The sequence below is a fragment of the Schistocerca americana genome, chromosome 2 (assembly GCF_021461395.2).
Source record: "Schistocerca americana isolate TAMUIC-IGC-003095 chromosome 2, iqSchAmer2.1, whole genome shotgun sequence".
Classification (NCBI taxonomy): Eukaryota; Metazoa; Arthropoda; class Insecta; order Orthoptera; family Acrididae; genus Schistocerca; species Schistocerca americana.
In genome coordinates, this window is record NC_060120.1 from 397,597,410 (window position 1) to 397,621,671 (window position 24,262).

General features: G+C 42.7%; 1 protein-coding gene across 1 annotated transcript in view; it reads right to left on the minus strand.

Moving 5' to 3' along the window:
• The window catches only part of LOC124594989 (serine/threonine-protein kinase ATR), a 353,179-nt gene that overhangs the window by 297,242 nt on the left and 31,675 nt on the right, over nucleotides 1–24,262 (minus strand). The window lies entirely within an intron of this gene.

The following is a 24,262-nucleotide window of genomic DNA, read 5'->3' on the forward strand; positions in this document are numbered from 1 at the left end:
ACACTATAAAAGACAGACTGACAGGCATAGGATTAAAAAAAAAAAAAAGCATAATCAAATGTCCTTAGAGAGGGTTGTCAAGTTGATAAAATGAAGAACGCGAGCAGCTGCTCGTGGGTCATCCGCTAAAATGGCATCTAGAGTACATGGCAGGCCAAGATCAAGACGCAGTGTGTTAAAATCCGGACAGGATGTTAAAATGTGGCGGACCGTCAGCAATTGCCCACATAGGCAGAACGGCGCCGGCGCAGCCGTCAGCAGATGGCAATGGCTGAACCGGCAGTGTCCAATTCGTAACTGGGCCAAAACTACCTCCTCCCGCCGAGAAGGGCATGAGGAGGACGTCCAAGCTGCAGGAAGAGGTTTCAAGGCCCGAAGCTTGTTGTCTGTAAGTGCAGCCCAATCGGCATGCCACAGCGATAAAATGCGCCGACAAATGACCCTGCTACAATCTAACGAAGGCACACAACAAGAAGCTGTCCGAGGCTGGAGGACCGCAGCCTTGGCCGCGGCATCTGCAGCTTCGTTCCCAGGGATACCGACATGGCCAGGAACCCACATAAAGCTAACCGGAGAACCGACGTCCACCAGCTGCTGAAGAGAGCGTTGGATCCGGTGCACGAAAGGGTGAACCGGGTACAGATCACTGAGGCTCTGGATGGCGCTCAGGGAATCGGAGCAGATGACATGCAGAATTTCGGTGGCGGCAGATGTAAAGAACTGCCTGGTAGAGGGCAAAGAGCTCAGCTGTGAAGACCGAACAATGGCCATGGAGCCGGTATTTGAAACTTTGTGCCCCGACAATAAAAGAACACCCGACCCCGTCATTGGTCTTAGAGCCATCTGTATAAATGAAGGTCATTTTAATGAACTTCGAATGAAGTTCGACAAAACGGGAGTGGTAGAATGAACCGGGGGTAACCTCCTTTGTGAGCGAGCTGAGGTCAAGGTGAACGCGAACCTGAGCCTGGAGCCAAGGTGGCGTGTGGCTCTCGCCCACTCGAAAGGTTGCAGGGAGTGAAAAATTAAGGTGTTGAAGGAGGCGACGAAAGCGAACTCCAGGGCGTAGCAGGGCAGAGACATACAACCCGTACTGACGGTCGACAAAGTCGTCAAAAAAGGAACGATAAGACGGGTGGTCGGGCAATGCCAGTAGCCGACAGGCATACCGACAAAGCAGTATATCGCGCCGGTAGGTGAGTGGCAATTCACCAGCGTCAGCATGAAGACTCTCGACGGGACTAGTATAAAACGCTCCGATCGCAAGTCGTAAACCCCGATGTTGTATGGAGTTGAGGCGGCGTAAGATGGATGGCCGTGCAGAGGAGTATACGAAGCTCCCATAATCCAGCTTGGAGTGGACGATCGACCGATATAGACGAAGTAGGACGGTTCGATCCGCTCCCCACGACATACCACTGAGAACACGGAGGACATTTAGAGAACGGGTACAATGGGCAGCCAAATATGACACATGTGGAGACCAGCTAAGTTTCCTGTCAAATGTAAGACCTAAAAATTTTGTTGTCTTCACGAATGGGAGAGCAACGGGACTGAGTCGTAAGGACGGTGGGAGAAACTCGTTGTAGCGCCAGAAGTTAATACCGACCGCCTTCTCGGCAGAAAAACGGAAGCCTTTGGCGACACTCCAGGAGTAAAGACGGTCAGGAGAACGCTGAAGACAGCGCTCCAGGATACACGTACGCCGCGCGCTGCAATAGATGGTAAAATCGTCCACGAAAAGGGAGCCTGATACATCAGCTGGGAGGCAATCCATTATTGGATTGATCGCTATGGCGAAGAGAGCGACGCTCAAAACTGAGCCCTGTGGCACCCCATTCTCCTGGCGAAAGGTGTCTGACAGGACAGAACCCACACGTACCCTGAACTGTCGATCCATTAAAAAGGAACGAATAAAAAGAGGGAGGCGACCGCGAAGGCCCCATGTATGTATGGTGCGGAGAATGCCCGCCCTCCAACAGGTGTCGTAAGCCTTCTCCAAATCAAAGAACACAGTCGCGGTCGGGCGCTTCCGCAAGAAGTTATTCATAATGAAGGGCGACAAGGTAACCAGATGGTCAACAGCAGAGCGGCGCCTACGAAATCCACATTGTACATTAGTAAGTAGGCGTCGAGACTCGAGCAGCCATACCAAACGAGAGTTAACCATTCGCTCCATCACTTTACAGACAGCTAGTAAGCGAGATGGGTCGATAACTGGAAGGCAAGTGCTTGTCCTTCCCCGGCTTAGGGATCGGGACAACAATAGACTCGCGCCAGCATGCGGGAACATGTCCCTCAATCCAGATGTGATTGTAAGTACGAAGAAGAAAACCTTTACCCGCAGGAGAAAGGTTCTTCAGCATCTGAATATGAATAGAATCAGGCCCTGGAGCGGAGGACCGTGATCGGCCAAGTGTGTTTTCGAGTTCCCTCATGGTGAATGGGGCATTATAACTTTCACGATTCGAGGAGCAGAAGTTAGGTGGCCTAGCCTCCTCTGCCTGTTTGCGGGGGAGGAAGGCAGGGTGGTAATGAGCGGAGCTCGAAACCTCTGCGAAAAAGCGGCCGAAGGCATTGGAGACAGCCTCAGGGGCCACAAGGACGTCATTCGCGACCGTCAAGCCAGAAACTGGTGAGTGGACCTTAGTGCCAGAAAGCCGGCGCAGGCTACCCCAGACAACAGAAGAAGGAGTAAAACTGTTGAAGGTGCTTGTGAAAGCAGCCCAGCTGGCTTTCTTTAATAATACGACGACACTGTGCACGTAATCGTTTATAATTGATACAATTCGCCACTGTAGGGTGGCGTTTAAAGGTGCGTAAAGCACGGCAACGAGCACGTAAAGCGTCTCTACATGCTGCGGTCCACCAGGGGACCGGTACGCGACGTGGAGAAGAAGTAGGGTGAGGGATGGAATATTCAGCAGCAGTGAGAATGACTTCCGTGAGGTGTGCGACCTGACGATCGCAGCTTGTGAAGGTTTGATCCTGAAAGGTCGACCTGGAAGAGAAGAGCCCCCAGTCTGCTTTGGAGATGGTCCAACTAGATGAGCACGGAGAGGGGGTATGCTGCAGGAGACGGATAACACATGGGAAGTGGTCGCTCGAATATGTATCAGAAAGTGCATACCACTCAAACCGACGTGCACGTTGGGGAGTACATATAGAGAGGTCTAAATGGGAATAGGTGTGAGATGTGTCCGAAAGAAAAGTAGAGTCGCCAGTATTGAGGCAGACAAGATTGAGCTGGTTGAAAAGGTCTGCTAACAGGGAGCCCCTCGGGCAGGATGCTGGAGAGCCCCAAAGGGGATGGTGGGCATTGAAGTCTCCAGTTAACAAAAATGGTGCAGGTAGCTGAGCAATAAGTTGCATCATGTCTCCCTTGGTAACGGCAGACGACGATGGAGTGTAAACGGTACAAATGGAAAATGTAAGAGTGGGGAGAGTAATTCGGATGGCAACTGCCTGCAGACCGGTGTGCAACATGATGGGATCGTAGTAAATATCATCCCGGACCAGCAACATAACCCCTCCATGAGCCGGGATACCTACCACAGGGGGTAGGTCAAAACGCACAGAGGTGTAGTGTGCCAAGGCAATTTGATCGCATGGGCGTAGCTTCGTTTCCTGGAGGGCTACGACGAGCGGACGGTGCAAGCGGAGCAGCAACTTCAAGTCCTCTCGGTTGGAGCGAATGCTGCGAATATTCCAGTGAATAAGTGCCATCGTAAGAAGGAAAGGAAGATGAAAGAAGGGGTCACCTAGAAGGCCGCTGAGGGCCTGGCTTCGAGCGAGCACTGCCGCCGCTATCAGTAGGTGGACAGTCATCGTCCATTGGTTCTATAGGTTCATCGGCCATCTTGGTAAGATGGCCGGGGGGGGGGAGCTTCCTCCGCCGGTGAACGGCCAGATGTTCGGCTACCAGCGGTGCGGCCAGGCGAAACGGATGACGGCCTGGGGCGGCAACCGCTGGATGGCGCAGGAGAAGAAATGCGCCGTGGCGGAGAAGGAGAACTGTGCTTCCTATGAGCCTTCTTGGAACGTCGTTTGGTGGAAGTACCGGTCGATGGCTGGGAGGTCGAGGTACGTAGGAAGTCTGCACGGGACGGTTCCTTCTTGAAGGCCCATGCATCTGACTTCTGGGTCTTCGTCTTAGCAGAAGCTGATGAAGGGGCTGGTGTCTGTGGGGTGATGGGAGGAAGAGGAGACGTCGACCGTGCGATCCTAGCACTGGCCAAACGGTCGACCGTGGTGTTGAAGGTCAGATCGCATGTCTGGGTTGCCACCTCCCTGGTAGTCCGAGGAGAGGCGAGGACAGTACTGTATTTCCCTGCTGGGAGCAGCGTGGGCTTCCTACTAGCCAATAGCTTGCGAGCAGCCGAGGTGGACACTTTCTCTTAGACCCGAATTTCTTGGATACAGCGTTCTTCCTTGTAGACGGGACAGTCGCGGGAGGGTGCTGCATGGTCACCCTGACAGTTCACACAACGAGGAGACGGAGGTGGACAGTCACCCTCATGGGCATCCCTGCCACAAGTGACACATTTAGCCGCATTGGAACAAGACTGTTGAGTGTTATTGAAACGCTGACACTGGTAGCAGCGCGTAGGTGTCGGGACATAGGGGCGAACAGAAATAACCTCGTAGCCCGCGTTGATGCGCGATGGCAGCTTAACACTATCAAAGGTCCAGAAAAGTGTCCAGGTCGATACAAGGTCATTGTTGACCTTTTTCATGACCCTATGGACAGCCGTCATGCCCTACTCAGCGAGGAAAGATTGACTCTCCTCGTCAGTCAATCCGTCGAGGGATCTAGTATAGACCACACCACGAGATGAATTCAAAGTTCGGTGAGCCTCCACCCGGACAGGGAACGTATACAGGGGTGTGGCTCGAAGCAGTTTCTGTGCCTGAAAGGCGCTCTCAGTTTCTCGTAACAAGGTACCATTACGCAACCTCGTACAAGACTTAACAGTACCGGCTATGGCATCTACGCCCTTCTGAAAAACGAAAGGGTTGACAGAGGAAAAATCCTTTCCGTCCTCAGATCGAGAAATGACGAGGAACTGTGGGGTAGGCGGTAGTACTTTTGTCACTGGGGGCTCGTCATGTTTCCGTTTGTGGGCAGAAGTCAAGAGAGAAGAAGAGAAATCCATTGCGGAGGAATCCCCCACGATAGCCAGCGTCTCCGATGGCGCGCTCCTTCCTTATGGGGACCCTCTCAGAGGGCACTCCTGCCTTAGGTGAATGTTTACACCTCAGGTCACACCTCCCGAGAAACAGAAGGAGGGACCAATCGGCATGGTCAGAAGGTATCAGCTCAGGCAATCACCCCTCCCTGGGCCTGGCCTTTACCAGGGAGTACGTGCGTGCCTTACTTGTCTACCCAGGGCGGGGAATTACGCGTTACCCCGTCACCGGCTACGCGTGCGAACGCGTGGGTCGGCCTTCAGGCGCGCACAGAGAGGAAGGAAGAAGAAGAAAAAGAAGAGAGAGAGGGAGAGAGAGGACAGACTGTCTCAAACGCCGAGGCGGAGACCAGAGAAGGCAAGGAGAAGAAGGCAAGGGAAAGAATAAGGAAGACAGTGAGATGGAGAAGAACAAAGAAAGGACCCAACCAAAGAAGGAAGAGACGAGAAGTGAGAAACCAAAAAGACCACAAATATAGGTCGTGGGGCCGTCCGTCTCCAGACGCAGGCGCTAACTACCCCCTTGAGGGGGATGGACTCCTTTTAGTCGCCTCTTATGACAGGCAGGAAGACCTCGGGCCTATTCTAACCCCTGGACCCACAGGGGGAGGAGGTTAGTTGCTCAGACCCCCAGAAAATTATGCTATAATGAACCACTGAAACAAAATATGCATAATATACAGTTTTTTAAGTGCTAAATCAGTGATACTAGATAAGACATTCAAGACATGCAGAAGACTGTTCAGTTAACTAAGAATGCTGTCTACATGATAAGTCCACAACATATTTTTACTTATTAACACACCAAGGAATTTGACACAGCTCTCAGTGTCCTTGTCCATATAGCTAATTTCACTTATACATTCTGCTGATTGTTTCGTGGTGAAATGAACAATTTCTGTTTTAGCAAAGTTTAATTTCAAATTATTATTTTTTACCCATGCTTCAACTTCTCCAAGTGTATGGCAGATTAAGTCTTCATCAGTTTTACGGCAGATCATCGATATTGAATCATCTGCATACATGATGGTATCTGACTCAACCTGGCATAACATATCACTGATGTAATACAAAAATAGTTGTGGTTCTAACATTGAGCCTTGTGGGAGTCCTAATTGTATGTGTTTCCAGCCAGAAAGGAATTTCTTGCCACTGTTATTAACAAGAACTCTCTGTTTTCTGTTTGCCTAGTATGATTACATCTATTTAAGAGTTTTTCCTTGAAAATCATATCTAATCAATTTTTGAAGAAGCTGGTCATGGTTTACAGTGTCGAAGGCTTTTGTAAGGTCGCAAAAGCTGCCTGATAGACACATTCTGTTATCAAGACAAATACTAACTTTTGTGAACAATTCCTTTATTACATGGGCTGTGCTTCAGACTTTCCTGAAACTGCACTGATTGCGTAAAATAATGTTGTGGGATGAAATATAATTATCTATCTTATCAAATAAATTTGAAAGAAATTAGTAACAATGAGTAGGCCCATAGTTCCCCATTTCATCTTGTTTTCTCTTTTTATGAATTGGCAGAACTTCAGCATATTTTAAGCAACCTGGAAAAAATCCCATTTGAAAGACTGGTTGATTATGAGGGAGAGTGTATGTGCAATACTATGACATACTGATTTTATTATTCAAGTGAGAACCTCACCCCAATCCGCCAAGTTTGAATTTTTAAGGGACATTATGATTTTAATGACATCAGAGCTTGAAACGGGTGAAAATTTAAAACCTGAGCAATTTCTATCTGCAATACTAGGAACTGTATTTGGTGTTGAGCATATAAATACACTCCTGGAAACTGAAATAAGAACACCATGAATTCATTGTCCCAGGAAGGGGAAACTTTATTGACACATTCTTGGGGTCAGATACATCACATGATCACACTGACAGAACCACAGGCACATAGACACAGGCAACAGAGCATGCACAATGTCGGCACTAGTACAGTGTATATCCACCTTTCGCAGCAATGCAGGCTGCTATTTTCCCATGGAGACGATCGTAGAGATGCTGGATGTAGTCCTGTGGAACGGCTTGCCATGCCATTTCCACCTGGCGCCTCAGTTGGACCAGCGTTCGTGCTGGACGTGCAGACCGCATGAGACGACGCTTCATCCAGTCCCAAACATGCTCAATGGGGGACAGATCCGGAGATCTTGCTGGCCAGGGTAGTTGACTTACACCTTCTAGAGCACGTTGGGTGGCACGGGATACATGCGGACGTGCATTGTCCTGTTGAAACAGCAAGTTCCCTTGCCGGTCTAGGAATGGTAGAACGATGGGTTCGATGACGGTTTGGATGTACCGTGCACTATTCAGTGTCCCCTCGACGATCACCAGTGGTGTAGGAGATCGCTCCCCACACCATGATGCCGGGTGTTGGCCCTGTGTGCCTCGGTCGTATGCAGTCCTGATTGTGGCGCTCACCTGCACGGCGCCAAACACGCATACGACCATCATTGGCACCAAGGCAGAAGCGACTCTCATCGCTGAAGACGACACGTCTCCATTCGTCCCTCCATTCACGCCTGTCGCGACACCACTGGAGGCGGGCTGCACGATGTTGGGGCGTGAGCGGAAGACGGCCTAACGGTGTGCGGGACCGTAGCCCAGCTTCATGGAGACGGTTGCGAATGGTCCTCGCCGATACCCCAGGAGCAACAGTGTCCCTAATTTGCTGGGAAGTGGCGGTGCGGTCCCCTACGGCACTGCGTAGGATCCTACGGTCTTGGCGTGCATCCGTGCGTCGCTGCGGTCCGGTCCCAGGTCGACGGGCACGTGCACCTTCCGCCGACCACTGGCGACAACATCGATGTACTGTGGAGACCTCACGCCCCACGTGTTGAGCAATTCGGCGGTACGTCCACCCGGCCTCCCGCATGCCCACTATACGCCCTCGCTCAAAGTCCGTCAACTGCACATACGGTTCACGTCCACGCTGTCGCGGCATGCTACCAGTGTTAAAGACTGCGATGGAGCTCCGTATGCCACGGCAAACTGGCTGACACTGACGGCGGCGGTGCACAAATGCTGCGCAGCTAGCGCCATTCGACGGCCAACACCGCGGTTCCTGGTGTGTCCGCTGTGCCGTGCGTGTGATCATTGCTTGTACAGCCCTCTCGCAGTGTCCGGAGCAAGTATGGTGGGTCTGACACACCGGTGTCAATGTGTTCTTTTTTCCATTTCCAGGAATGTATGTTAAGAAATTACAAAGAGGTACAAAACAAATGTGAATACTTACAAGGTGAAAAACAATTCAAGTAAATGCATATCCAACATCATTATCTGATAGTGGATACATCTCAGGTGTTATAATATGTGATGAATTCCAATTACATCTCAGGTGTTATAATATGTGATGAATTCCAATATATTAAGTTCTACAAAAGACATCTAGGGGAGCACTCAGTAGTGATATTGGTTAACAGGACTGTATGTACACTAATAAGAAGGCTTAGTTGGTCAAAGGCCTTCACTAAACCTTTTCATCATAAGCTGCTCATTGCAGGAGACTAGATTATCTTTGGGGAACTTCTTTGCTAGTTTCTTGTGTAGACAGAAAGTGAAAAACGAAGTTACCATTATAAATAATACAGAAAAACACCTATTCCAAAGCAAAAAGGTACAAACCTTTGTAATATCCACATGCTAAATGGTAGCATAATTATTGTATAATGATCCATGAGGTGTGTGAACACAAACATCAATCACAACACATAATGTACATGGTGTTTCCAATATAAAATCAGTTAAAAAATAAAGTTATTAAGAATAGGAGCAAATCACCAACTACCATTCATTCACACTCTACCTAATTACATTAATCAACCGCAGCATACGCAAACGAGTGGCCAAATTTGGCTTTACGGACTGCTAATATCAAGTGTATATAACAGCAATTATGATCACACAGTTTTTTCTTCTATAAACATAATGCAATTGTAAGGCACTGAATAAACTGTCACTGGGGTGTTTAAGATGCCAGCTGAAAATTACACTTAATACCCGGTAGATGATTGTCAAACACAATATGTACGTATAGGCACATTGATCCAAGAAACATTACAAGGAATGTGGACCTCAGAGTTTGGTAACCAAATATGTGAAAATAATGTCCATGAAGAATAAGTACATAGCAAATTAACACACCATCTAGAGCAAAAATGTGATCACATACTGGGATGAGTATTCAACTGGTGAGACATCATAAAAATGATGTAATAATAATTTGACAGTATAGTATCTGTTGGAGAGACATACGTCACATTCATTGAGATACAAAGAGATTGCATCATGAATTTTAAAAAAAGGTAGGGACATACTTCACGCAAAAGACAACATATTGATCAGAATTTCAGACTTTAAATAGACGTCCTGTTAACTGCTGTCGCTACTGACAGCACCATAAACGTCCTGTGTAGAACTTATTGTACTGGAATTTATGACATATTACACTGGTGTCCACAATTAAAGCAACAAACAGAAATTTTGCAAGGTTGTGATTATTTTGCCACAAAATTGTATAAATAGATGATAGTAAAGTAAAAACAATGTAAAAAATACAGAATTATAAACAACTGCAACATGCATGATGGTAGACAAAAACGTCCTTAATTTTTTTTTCCATCTTAACAGATTTGCACACACATTCAACAACTGGCTAATGTGCCCAGTATGGAGTGTGACCACCTCTGACAGCACTACAGACCTGACAATGATGGGGCATGTTGTGAATGATGTCATCCTACGAGGGCGGTTCAGAAAGTAACCTCCGATTGGTCACAGTGCAGGTTGTGGGGGGAGTAGCGACGCCATCTGTGCGTTCATGCACTCAACAGGTCAGTCGGCATCAAGCCGTGGTCGAGTGAACGTCGTACCTGCGCTAGTTTAGTTTTTGTGGCAGTTTGAAATGTGTGCTGCAATAGAAAACCCCGCCAAATGTGAAGTGCGTGCTGTCATAAGGTTTTTTACAGCCAAAGAATATTCTGCAGCAGCTATTCATCGTGAGCTTTGTGCCGTGTACGGACCAAGAGTTATGAGTGAAGGAGTTGCCCGTGAATGGGTACGTTTATTTAAAAGTGGACGAGAAAACGTTAATGATTAAGAGAGGAGTGGTAGACCATCATTGGTGACTGACGAACTCGTTCAGACAGTTGATGCAAATGTTCGTGAAAATCGACGTTTCTCAATGTCGGAGTTGTCTACTGGTTTTCCACAGATTTCTAAGACTCTCTTGTACGAGATAGTGACAGCAAGATTGGGTTACCGTAAGTTCTGTGCACGATGGGTGCCCAAAATTCTTACCGACCACCACAAAACTCAAAGAATGGCCTCTGCATTAGACTTTCTGTCATGTTATGAGGACGAAGGAGAACCATTGTTAAACAGAATCGTGACCGGTGACGAAACCTGGATTAAGTACGTGAACCCTGAGACAAAAGAACAATCAAAGATGTGGGCACATTCAAATTCGCCTACCAAACCAAGAAAAGCCTCGCAAGATTTTTCTGCCAGAAAACTGATGGCAACGGTGTTTTGGGATGCCAAAGGGGTGTTGTTGGTTGAATTCATGGAACGTGGTACGACCATTAATCAAGACGTGTACTGTGAAACAATAAAAAAGTTACGACGGGCTATACAGAACAAACGCCGTGGTATGCTGACTTCCGGTATCGTTTTTTTGCACGATAACGCCCGTCCTCACTCTGCTCGCAGAACAACGGCCCTTCTTGAGTCCTTCAAGTGGGACGTTATCAACCATCCACCTTACAGCCCAGACCTGGCGCCAAGTGATTATCACCTCTTCATGCATTTGAAGAAATGGCTCGGGTCACAGCGGTTTGATGACGACGAAGAGCTCAAAGATGCGGTCACAGGCTGGCTCCAGGCACAAGCGGGTGATTTTTATGCAGAAGGAATTTCAAAGCTTGTGAAGAGATACGATAAGTGCCTCAATCGCTATGGAGACTATGTAGAAAAATAGTGCAAAGATGTAGTTGTAAGATGTATATATTAAAATATTTTTATTTAACTTGGTGTATTTTTTTAAATCAACCGGAGGTTACTTTCTGAACGGCCCTCGTATATTGAGGCAATAATGCTCATTCTTCCTGCAGAGCTCCTCGCAACTCTTGAAGAGTGGTTGGAGGATGCTGACATGATGCAACCCACCTGCCTACTGCATCCCAGAAAGATGCATCTGTGAGATTCAAATTGGGAGAGTAAGCAGGCCACACCATGCATGTAGTATCTTCCATTTACAAGAAAACATCAATCATCCGTGCATTATGAGATCAAGCATTATTGTCCATCAATACAAAGTCTACACCCACAGCACCTCGCAATAACCACAAATGAGGTCAAAAGATCTTGTCACGATATCTGACAGCAGTTAAACCTTGCCGATTCACTCATATACGATATGATGGAGAGATCGTCAAGTGGTCAATATAATCCCTGCCTACACCATTCAGGATCCTCCTTGATATTGGTCTCTTTACACAATGTTACGGTCCCGAAATCGTGTTCCACATTACCTCCAGATGCATTTCCACCAAGGGTGATTCTCCAGACCAATCTGGGACTCATCTGTGAAAAGAACAATGGCCCACTGTTCGACCACCTAGGTGACATGTTGACAACTCCACTCTAGACATTCCCATCTGTGAAGACACATCAGAAGTACACATACAGCAGGTCTTTGACAACAGAGGCCACTCTGCCGAAATCTTCTGTAACACATTTCCATAGATACAATACATCCAGTGGATGCTGTGAGGTAAGATGCCAACTGCCATGCAGTACTAAGGCGGTATTGTCTTCCCCTTACCACTACATAATGGTCCTCTCATTCTGACGTCACACATGGCCGGCTTGCCCCAGTCTTCGGGATACAGTTTCTGTCTCTGTAAACTGTCGCCACATCCAAGAAACAACAGAACGATTCAGATCAAGGCATCAGACTATATCAGTTTGCAAATACCCTGCATCCATTTTTCCTCCTCCATGACAGAGTGGCTAGTAGGCATCTTCTCTGTGCCATACTGCACCATCTGTGATTGTGTACACAGTGATTGTGGATGAGGAATTACCCACCAAACGCTAACCCATTCAGTAGGTGCCCAACATTGTCACTAGCTTGGTTGTCCATTGACCGAATGCCATCTTCCATGCAGAACACAATCATACGGGCATCTGTTGACAATTTGTACAATTACATCATGAATTAGACATAGGACAGGAAAATAGCAGTCTGTTGCTTTAATTTTGGACATCAGTCTATAACACCCTAGATGTATCCACTATCAAATAATGACATGAGAGTTGTATTTACTTGAAGTGTTTTTAACTTTATAAGTATTCACATTGGTTTTGTACCTCTTTATAATTTCTTAATGTATTTCTGTGCATTATATTTATTTGTGTCTGTAGCTTTCAATAGATATGTACTAATGATGGTCAAGGAACAAAACTGGTTGATGCTTAAGATATTCAATAAAGCAGCTGATGGTCAAATAAGCATCTCATAAATTACTTGACAGCTCTAAACAGTCCTCTAACAAAACTGTTTAAGACCTGTGACCATTTGTGCTGCCCTTTCCACACACACACGCGATATCCCTGTTAGTCTAATTTGGTATATGTCCCACACACACTTGAGCAATATTCTAGGCTGGGTCATACAAGTTTTCTGTAAGCACTGACTGCATTTCCGTACTACTCTACCAATTAATCAAAGTCTGTCACCTGTTTTCCCTATGACTGAACCCATGTGATTGTTCCATTTCAAATCCCTACAAATTGTTACACCTAGGTCACATATTTGTAAGATTTGACGGTTTCCTACAGTGACTCACTGATATAGTAATCCTAGGATACTTTTTTATGAAGTGCAGAGTTTTAGATTCCTTACCATATGAAGCATGTTCTGAATCATTGCACTACTTTGAAATCTCATCAAGAGCTGGTTGAATATTTGTAGAGCTTTTTTCTGACAGTATTTCATTATAGGCAACTACATCATCTATGAACAGTCTGAGATTACTATTAATATTCAGTATTCAGTTTATTCACCATTGACCACTTACAGCGGAATAGGTCTGAACATTAAATACACAATTAACAATGACTTTACAGTAAAGTTTTTACAATTTAATTCCTTTTCTTTTAGGAATATTCTTATATACTAATGTCAATGATTATTTCAAAATATTCTGTTATCTTATAAAATGGGTGTTTGAGTAACCAGTCATAAACCTTACGTTTGAAAATATTACTGGTCAGTGACCGAGCAGATGCTGGAAGTTTATTGAAGAGTTTTAAACTCATTATTTTGTGTGAGTTTGCAGTCTTTGTGAGTCTGTGTCTTGGTATGTCGAAGTCCAGTTTGCCTCCGATGTTGTGGGGATGTATGTTCTCTCTGGTCTCAAACTCATTTAAGTTGCTTTTGACATAAAGCAGTGCTGTGTAGATGTATAGATTCACAACAGTTAATATCATGTGCTTGATAAAGAGGGGGCGGCAGTGTTCCTTGGGCTTAACTTTGCTCATTATTCTGATTACTTTTTTTGAATTTTCAGAATTTCACTGACAAAGCAAGAATGTCCCCATAACAATATGCCGTAGGAAATGTGTGACTGAAAGAGGCCAAAATATACCACCTTTAGATATTCATCAGTGACTACATCTGTCAGTCTCCAGATGAAATAACACTCTCTTGCTATTCTCTTGCAGATATGGCTAATGTGTTCCCCCCAGTTTAATTTTGAATCAATGTGGAATCCTAACAATTTTATTGATTTGCTTTCAACAGATGTAGTTAAACCCAGAATTAGTTCTTGTGTTTTATCAGGATTACACAGGAGTTCATTAGAAGAAAACCAATCCATTACTGGTTCTAGTTTTTCCTGTGTTTCCTGATGCAGTTCTGTTGTGTCATGGTGTGTATTGAGCAATGTTGTATCATCTGCATAAAAAACAATTGAATTTTCTCCTACATAGTAAGGTAAGTCATTAATTGCAATGATGAACAGAAAAGGACCTAGGACCGAGCCCTGAGGCACTCCAGTCTGAACTTCCTTCAGTGAGGAGCATCTATTTTTAATTGATACAAACTGTCTCTTGTTACTTAAGTATGATTCAATTACATTCAAAGATGGTTTGTGTATGGCATAAAATTCCAGTTTTGCAAGTAGGGTGTTAGATGGTATGCAGTCGAAGCTTTGCTAAGATCACGAAGTACGACTGATACTAGATCCTTATTTTCGAATGCAGTTAACACCTGGTTAACAACTTCAGTGACAGCAGTAGTGGTATTTTTACCATGTTGATATGCAAACTGTCTGTTGGAGAAGAGATCATGCTAATCAAAATAGTTATTTAGTTGGCTGTACATTACATATTCAAAAACTTTAGAGAAAATTGGGTCAATAGAAACTGGTCGATAGTTTTGGGGCAGATGCTTATCTCCCCTTTTAAAGACTGGTATCACTTTAGCAGTTTTGAGTGCATCTGGGAAAACTCCAGATTCTAAACACATATTAAAAATAAAAGAAAGAGGTTGACAGATAAGGTGTATTATTTTTTTCATTACATAGTTAGAAAACCTATAATTCATACTTTTGGAGTTGGTGAACCTTGCCACAGCTTTTACAATATCCTCTGGGGTGACAACATTCCAGTGGAAAGTATACATCCTATGGGGCACAGCACCAAGATGATCTAGTGCACAAGTGCCATTCTGCTTGATTTTGTTTTTCAGCTCGCTCACTGAGGTTAGGAAGTAATTATTTACTACTTCTGGGACCAGCATTGCATCTTGTGTATGGGTTTGTGAATTATATTGGTTGATGATATCCCATGCTGCTTTACATTTGTTGGGAGCACTTTCAATGTAATGTTCACATGCTTGTTTTTTGGCCAAGGACAGTTTGTCTTTGTAGATTTTTTTACATTTTAGATAAGCTCTATAAGAAGTATTATCTAGCTCAGGTCCTTGTTTACAAGAATTTTTATATATTCTGTACAGTCTGAGCATCTCCTCCCTAGTGAGAGCTAGCTCATCTGTATACCATTTTAGCTGTTTGTTTTTCTGTTTATGCTTAGGGCTACTTTTGATTAATGGTGAGCAGGAGTACCATAACTCTATGCGTATTTTCAGGAAGTTGTTAAACACCATTTCACCAGCACCCTTCTCAGGTTGTGTGTTGTATACAAAGTCCCAGTTAACATCAGATATTCTGTCAATAAATAAATTAATATATTCATCTTTCTGCCCTCTTACCCATGTGGCATTAGACTTGATTCTGACAGATTTGTCTGATTTAGGCAACTGATCACAGGAGAATGTTAAAATCAATGGTTCATGATCAGCTAGGGCTCCACTGGCAAGTCTGACATCATACATATCTCTAGAGAAATTTACTATAATATTATCTAAGCACACCTTATCCCGTGTTGGTGTGTAGTTCGTACATTGTAAATTTAGTTATCTTAAGATATTAAAAAACGTTCTAGTAACACGTTCATCACTGTTGGCCATATCAATGTTGAAATCGCCACAGATAATTAGTTTTATGTTAGATTTTAGTATTTTCCTCATAAGCAGCTCAAATCTTTCGAAAAATGTATTTACATCTCCTCCTGGTGATCTATATAAGCTAACAATTATAGTATTCTCTACGTTTAGTCTAATACAGCTAAATTCTCCATCTAGTTCTGCACAGTAAGAGCTAACATCTACTTTAGTAAACATTATGCTATCTTTAACAAATATTAGGACATCTCCATTCTTTCTTTCACTTCTACACATAATGTCTCCAACAGCATGCCCTTGAGGAACAAAATATTGTACTTGATCTTCTGTCAGCCAATGTTCTGAGATACAAACAACATCAATGTTTTCAATACTGCAAAAACGTTCTAATTGTAATACTTTGTTCCTAATGCAGCGAATGTTCGTTTGCATGACAGTAACAGATTTATCTTTATTGTTTATTGTCTGTGAACACACTCTCATTCGAATGTCGCTTTTAGCACCTAGTTCAAGTACAGGAGATTTATTACCTGCCGATTCACAGACTTTTATACTAAAAAATGACATACATTCCAGGTATTACTCAAACCGCTACTTTCGTAGATTGTTTTATTCCGTGTGAGTCTTTCTTTAATATTTCATTGACACGTTCGCACACAAACTTTTTCCCTTCATATTTTAGATGGTGCCCATGTCTCGTGTGAAGGTTACGCATTGTCTTCAAGGTCATTAATAGACAACATACAATGTCTGCAAATGCCTGGTTCTCTTTTGCAAACTATACACTAGAACAACACTAGCTTTTTCATTGTTTAATATTTCTTCTGTGGTGGAAGTATTTTGTTTGCCTCTAACTGAACCATCACTAGCATGAGGTTTACCTCTTTGGAAACTATGACGCCCTCATAGAAAATCAAGCAAACAGCTTTATCACCAACATCTGTTGTTCAAGGTTTCTTGAATTTTTTGACATTCCCTACCATCTCCTCCGACCCCTCTCCCCCTTTTTTGTTTTTGCTGTCACCCTTCAGACTAAAATGTCATAACAACAGTTCAGAGTGAGAAAACTGCAACCTTCCACACAAGCAAATTCATGCATGTAATGAAAATATTACTTTACATATGTAGGCTACAAATTATCTTGACACTATTGATGGCTACTATGCAAATTTTTGGATCCTGGTTGATTCAAGAAATTGTAGCAAACCAATACACTCCATATTTTGTGGATGGGATGATCCAAATACATCTACAAGTAAATCTGTGAACATCTATGAGTTAGCATCGGTCTGCAAGCCACTCCTCAATAGAACATTAACGTAACACATTCCACTTATCTCTGAAATTCTTTAAATGTCCTCCTATATGTGTGTTTCTTCAGTATAACTGCATATGCTACTCAGGACCTGTTGTCAAGATCTCTTCATGCCCTCCTCCAAAGTTCTGCAGTATATGTGCGAAATGCTTCAAGATTCTCTGCAATTGCCCAGCTCTGCAATTGCCCAGACTAGAACTGCTTACCTGCATCTCGCTGAGAAGCATCAGTCCTCACTCCACATGGTAATAAACTGTCTTCGTAGCTGGCAAAAGATTTGTTGGATGGGTATTTCGGCAACATCATAAAAGATATAGGTAATTTGATTCATCAACTTCTGGACACTGTTGCATTGTTCAAATGCAGTACATTGGCTGTACAGCTTTTCATTTTGTCAACCACTGTTAATCAATCTCTGCCCTCTTCATCTACATAAGGCACTCAATGTAACGTCAGAAGCAACTAATAATTTGATCATATTTAGCTGACTCTCTCTGACCGAGTGCCTACATCTTCCTAGGAAGCATTTATCAGTTCACTATTCCTTTAATTAATGGAAGAGGTAGCACGAAAGAAAGATTTTATGTAGTGTAATGATTTATTGTTTTTGGTTCCACAATGCTACTCTCACAACAGCTTCTAACACACTCATTCCCTTCTGCAGATTTCAGACCTGCAATCTTGGTCAGTTAAGCCACTGTTTATTCTGCTTAATATTTCTGTTGAATGCAGTTTGGATAATTCTTACAACCCCTTTTAGGTAAATTAACACGTCTGCACCACATTCTAAGAAAAGCGTTACTACTTTTTGTCAAACATAATCGAGTTTACATTTACGTGCAATACTAAGAACTAGATATTAATGAATATTAATTTGTACTCTCTACAAAACGTAAACGAATAAAATCATTTCAATACACCTTCAAGTCCTTCATGCCAATTTTTGCCCATTTAGGAAAAAAAAAAGTTTCCATTTAGTATTCGCAGCACTTTTGGTATCCCTGGCACTCAATTGTGCTCGAACTGCTGAAAACAGATCTGCATTATCAGTATGTTTGGTCAGAGTTACTAAAGAGTTGCAATGGAGTAGACATAGTCCCCTTACAGTAACCATCTTTGCAGTTTTCTTTCAGGCTTCACTCCGTCTCATACACTTGCAAGCAAATCAGAAATCAGTCACTGGAGTGTAGATTATCAAACATCCCACTGAACAGCATGTGCAAGGGCTAGAGAATGTACCGAGAGAGCAATGGTGGATAATGACCGCGAACCAGTGTTGCAGTGTGTGTTCTGTCCTTTATTCTTTATTTGAAAGATGCATCACATTGTAACAAGAAGAGGCTGTCAACAGCTCAATAAGGGCAGGTGATTCCAGACCTCCACAGTGTATTATGGATTGAAGTGTCTACAGAGTGTGGATGGACAGGGGACTGTGCAAGAAGATTTGAGAAGTCACCTGCAGCTAAGGTATCGTATGGTGGCAAAGAGAGGGAAGATACATTAACCTTATTGGTCTCTTGCAACTTGACTGACAGTCAGACAATACTGACACAGAGGAGAATGGAAAAACTGGGAGAAGCCAACCTCAGGCAACACCAGTTTGGATTATGGAGAAATGAAGAACACGCTACACAATCTTAGATGATATGTTATGGTACAGAAAATATACATTGATAACACTTGCAGACTTAGAGAAAGCTATTGACAATGTTGAGTGGAATACAATTTTTCGAAATTCTGAAGGTACAGAATACAAGGAAATAAAGTGGTAGATACAGGAGAACTAGGAGGATGGACAGGCAGAGAAAATAACTATAAAAGAGGTACAGAAGACAGCTACACAAATGGAAATTGGGAAATCACCAGGGCATCGAAATGTTCCAACAGAATTAGTGAAGAATGGTCTAGGCATACTGTGCGCATATCTAAGCAAGTTATTTAATAAATGTATGTGGGATGGGGAGGAAATTCCAGCAGAGTTGAACTTCATGTATCTAAGCCCCACACATAAAAAAGGAAGCAAGAAAGTATGTAGCAATTATAGTGGCATAAGAGTCACAAAAACAATTTGCAAGCTGTACAGGAAGATTTTAAAATCAAGAATGGAGAAGTTAGTAAATGAAGTGGAAGAACAACGTGGCTTTAGAAGAGGCAGGTCATGTGTAGATAACATATTTCCCGCAATACAGATCAGAGGAAGAGACTGGAAAGGAATCTAAGCAGTCATTTGGTTTCCATAGATCTTGAGAAAGCATATGACACAGTTCCAATAAAGATATTGTTCGATGTGCTGTGATCAGAGGAAATGCCAAAACTTTAAGAAGTATCATAAACCTTACAAGTCAGCAGAATTTGTCATTAAAGTAGGGAAAGAAATTTCTAGAGAAGCCTTCAGAATAACTAAAGCACTGAAGCAAGGATGTTGTCTGTCTCCCACCCTCTGCAAGATGTATCTGCACAAGGGACTGGATCCCTGGTGTAGAAAGTGCATGGGCATGGAGACTGAAGTAGGGAACCACTGTATGTAAACTCTTTTCTACGCTCATGAATACATTGTTGTAACAAATGACGAAGAGGAGATATCTTACATGCTTAGGAAGTTGTTGGAAGAGTATAGAAAGTGGAGCTTAAAAATTAATTTTGAGAATATGGAGAATTTCCCAACATGACCATGTAAGAAATGAGAAAATAACAGAAAGGACACAGACACACAGTATTACGGAAAAAACAGAAGAAAGACAGCTAGGATGGTTTGGACAAGCCAAAAGAATAGATGAACACAGCCCAAGAAAGTACTTTCATGGCAACCTCCTGGAAGGGAAGAACAGGAAGATCATGGAAAGTATGGCTAGTGGTATCCACGAAGCAAAGGAGAGAAGAGGAATGGAAGAAGATGAGAAAGAAGGGTGAAATCAGTGCATTAGGTAACAGAGATATGGGATGCAGCTGAGGTGTTGCGCCTCATATCATGGCTATTCAGATGAGATATTACAGCGGTGATTGGACGTAGAGTGAGTCTCGTATAAGACAGGTGGCATCAGATGGCTCAAGTGTATGCAGTTTCTATGCGATATGATAGACTGTTGGAGTTGCAGTCAAAATACTGTCAACTTTATTTCCAGTTTTGTGGGTTCCATTTTCTACTTGTTAATTACTATTATCATATTGTTTTGTTATGAGAGTGAAAGAATGTGTGTATGTGAAAGACTGTTTTAAGTAAAGTTTTTATATTATACACTGAAGTAACAGGTCACATGAGGAGTGTTTGAGAATGACGTGTGCTAGTCATTCATACCGGGGAGTTTATTATAAACTATTTCGTCAGTTTATGGTACTGAGGAAATGAGATAATGATTTCGGAAAAGTAGTTTTGTTAACAGAAAACTAATTTTATATTTGTGGGTTTTCAAACCTTTTTATGGCGATATACTGTTCTGATTGAGTGACAAATTTTGACTGGTTCTGTGTAAATGCGCAGGATTGAGTGGGTTTGATGCTTCTTTCCAATTGGCTGTGATGTTTTCTGCCAATCAGAAATTAGTATATTTGCACGGTTCTTGGGGAACCACAAACTTCTTTTGTGTAGAGAGAGAGCAGAGTTGGGGCTTGGATCTTATGGTGATTAGACATTTTGATATGTGCTCCATTGAAAATTATTAATATTGTGATATTTAGGTACTAAAATGTTTGACATGTCCAGTAAAGTGCGGAAGAAAATTCGAGTTAATGTACAGGGTGAAATTCAGATTTTTTGGTGACGTTTAAAATATCTATATACCACACGGTGTGTTGCTTACTCACGAACTTGAACAATTTGTTCCGTGAGGCTGATATTAGCAACATTTGAGCAAGCAATTCTAAAAGAAACAATCTGTTTGTATACTTTCAGTGATGGATTACCATAAACTGGCTATGTTTATGAATGAGGTGTGCTTGTGAACTTTTCAAGCTATGTACAATTTAGAGTAAGGCTTGGTAGTAACTGATGTATGTAACCTTGCCATAATAGAGTGAAATTTTTCGCAGGCAAATACTTTCAATTAACTATTCCTTCCACCAACAAAACAATTTTAGTGTGCCCTGAGGTTGCAATAACTGCTGCTGTTTTTTCTACAGCTTTTTCCAGCTCAGGGCTGAATGTTGGTGACATCAATAACGTGTGCCTGCAAGAAGGGATTCACCAGCAGGTTAGCGGAACTTTGTAATAAACGGCGACAGCTGTAGCCCCCCCTCCCCAACAAAGAAGGAAGGAAATTCAGAAGGTAGCAGGGATAAAGTACAGGGACCAAATGTTATTTACAACTTGTGCAGAAACCACTCAGCAGTTACAAGAGTCAAAGGGCATGGAAGGGAAGCAGTGGTTGAGAAGGCACTGAGACAGGGTTGTACCCTGTCCCTGTGTTATTCCATCTGTACATTCAACAAGCAATAAAGGAAACCAAAGAAAAATTTGGAAAAGGAATTAAAGTTCAGAGAGAAGAAATAAAAGCTTTACGGTTTGCCAGTGACATTGTAATTCTGTCAGAGTCAGCTAAGGACTTGGAAGAGCAGTTGGACAGAATGGACAGTGTCTTGAAGGTAAGATATACGATGAACACTAAAAAAAGCAAAACAAGGATAATGGAATGTAGTTGAATTAAACAAGGCGATGCTGAGGGAATTAAGATTAAGAAATAAGACACTAAAAATAGTAGATGATTTTTGTTATTTGGGCAGCAAAATAACTGATGTTGGCTAAAGTAGAGAAGATATAGAATGCAGAGTGTCAATGGTAAGGAAAACGTTTCTGAAGGAAAGGAATTTGTTAACATCAAATTTAAATTTACATGTTAGGAACTCTTTTCCAAAGATATTTATCAGGAGTGTAGCCTCCTACAGAAGTGAAACATGAATGATTAGCAGTTCAGACAAGAAGGGAATAGACACTTTTGAAATGTAGTGATACAGATGAATGCTGACAATTAGATGGGTAGATCATGTAGCTAATGAGAAGGTACTGAATAAAATTGGGGAGTAAAGAAATTTTTGGAGCAACTTGACTAATAGAGGAAATCAGTTGCCAGGACACACTCTGAGACATCTACGTATCAACAATTTAGTATTGGATAGAAGGTAGGTGTGTGTGTGTGGGGGGGGGGGGGGGGGGGGGGAATTGTGAGAGAGGCCAAGAGAAGAATACACTAAGCAGTTTCCAATGGATGTATGTTGCAGTAGTTATTCGGAGATAAAGAGGCTTGCACTAAAGACCACAATGATAACAGTCATAAGGTAGAGTACAGAGTAGCACAAATCAGTAGCAAAAATTGGCACTCCCAGCTATGTCCCACCCACAGAGGATATCCAGTCTGTAGAGTAGAAGAGTACCACAATCTTTAAAATGTGCTCCTGGATACAAAAGAAGAAATGTCTTTACTCTGAATTATAGTTCCATGTGCAACTCAAGCCCATTTATGTCTCTCTGTAGTATAGGAGCCATCTTCTTTTAATTTTTTCCTTATGGCTGAACGTATTTCTTCCAGTTACCATTTCACAACCTGAAGTTTAGCAGGTTTTTGCATTCACTACCTTTTTGTCAGGGATATGAATGATGGTGGAAATATTGGTAGTTTCGTAGGCTAATATTATATTCAGTTTCACCATATAGTGTCAGAATGACCTATGTTTACTGAAGCTTTTTCTCCTTAATGAAATTTTTGTGGCCACCAGATTACACAACTTACCAAGTAGTTTACAGAGATTAGTTGCTATGGCTATGGTTGTCCACATTCAGTAACAGCTGTGTCAAATTTACTATAGGTTGGTTTGTCTTGAAAGATATGATGGTTATATTTCATAATGGTGACATTTGAAGCATCCTTCACATTTTGTACATGCTTATCTTCCAGGGAAAAAGATGTTTGTTAGTATTGTAGTGTGTCTACATCACTTCGTTGTTTTAAAAATTTCACCAATACTTCTCAATAATACAGATATACCGGTAGATCAATGAAATCTTTGTGAACAAGACACCATCTCTTTTCATTACAATAACAACATTCTGCAACACACACAAACCTCTGTTACTGTTCAAGCCCATTTCATGACAATAAAGACATTCTGTGATACAAATTTTCTGATACCATTCATGCCCATTTTTAGACTTGAAGGATAGGCCTACAGCAAACATTTGATGGGCTGAGAGTGAATACTGCGCCACAGACTACTCTAAATGCTGAGAGTGAGCTCTATAGATGACCCATTAGTAGCTGGAAAAATATAAGTTGATTAAAAGAGAAATCTACCCTATGTTTTGTATATCCTTATACTGATGAAACAAGTGACACTTTCATTCTACAAAATGAAAATACTTCACTACACAAAATGTGTGTCAATGAATATCTTCATGACAAAACAATTAAACACATTTCATGGCTATTGCCCCAAGAACCATGGACCTTGCTGAGGTGGGGTGGCCTACATGCCTCAATGATACAGATAAGCATAACTCTGAACTGATAGTTGCCACCTGGTGTTATTAAGGCAGCTGCTTCTTGGTTAAGTTTGTCAAACTCAATTTGCCAGTAGCCTGTCTCCATATCTACAGCTGAGAAATACTTTGCTCCTTTCAACCACTCTAGTGTGTCATCAAAGTTCAGTAATGGGTATACATCTTTTTTCATGATTTTATTCCAACATTGGTAGTTGAGAGACAAAATGCTGTCTGTCATCCTTCTTCACAAGAACCACAGGAGCAAAATAAGGAAGGTTCCATGATGTCATCTTGCAGCATCTTCTCCACTTTCTCTGAAATTATTCATTGTTCAGCCATCAACACCCTACACAAACACTGGTTAGTTGATAAATTATCCCAAGTGTTGACAAGGTGCTTTATTACGGCCCGGTTGGTTTGTTTCTTCTCCACTTTGGATTTGAAAGCATCTGAAAACTGGCGAAGAATGGCTAACACTTGCCACTATTGTTTCTTAGTCAGGTCATATCCTACTGACAGTTCAATAGTACCTTCCTCCACTGTGTTGTCTGTAAGGGTAGTCGAGCATAAGTCTTTGTCAATACCACTGAGCTGCCCATCCAGAACTGACTCAGCTGTTACTATGCACATACTTTTAGAGGTGAGTGGTGGCTGCTCATGACAATTAGTGGCCCAAAGTTCCCTCTGACTGCCTCCAGCACTTATAGTTGTCATTGGTATATAGATTACTTTTGTGAGCCTGAGTTG